Raw genomic sequence first — 741 nt, forward strand, 5'->3', positions numbered from 1 at the left:
TAAAGGTATTTCCAGGCACTTTTTGTTCAGGTGTTCAACTTAGAAACTGTAAAAATTATTAGTTTAAAATTTAGATAGTAATTCAATTTCAGAATTAGAATAAGCCATGATTATACAACGGATTTTTTGAGAGGTCGACCATTTGGTTTTTGAGTGTACAACAGATTTCAAAAGGTTACAAAATATTTCTAACGATTTCAAAATATTTTAAATATCTTTAACATTTGATCAAGATTTCACGGATGTTAACGATTTAAAAAAGGGGCGCATGCGCCAAATTTCAAATATTTAAAAATTTTGAAACGATTTCAAAAGTTTTTAAAACATTTTCGAAGATTTCTAGCCATTTCAAATAATTCAATAACTTTAACGAAAACAAAAGATTCAAAAAAGATTTTATAAGAATTTCAAAATATTTCATAAAGATTTAAAGGATTTCAAACATTCAAAAAAGGCGTGTACACTAGATTTACCCTTAAACGGCCAAAACGCCACTACCGGGACACTGCTTTTCAACGGCCAATAACTAAGACTATTCGACACTAGAAAAAATTGAGACACATATATTTTTAGTGCTTAAGATCTCCTCTTTCGGACGGTGCCAATGAAATTCCTCAAAAAATTTATTTATTATCCCAGAATGCAGTTTAAACAAAAAAAAAAACGTGATTTTTCGTGCCTATTTTTTTTTGTGAACCATTTTCCAAAGCTTTTCGAGTCTGTAATTAACCTGGAATCTCA

This window comes from Belonocnema kinseyi, chromosome 7 (genome assembly GCF_010883055.1).
Source record: "Belonocnema kinseyi isolate 2016_QV_RU_SX_M_011 chromosome 7, B_treatae_v1, whole genome shotgun sequence".
In the NCBI taxonomy this organism is placed as follows: domain Eukaryota; kingdom Metazoa; phylum Arthropoda; class Insecta; order Hymenoptera; family Cynipidae; genus Belonocnema; species Belonocnema kinseyi.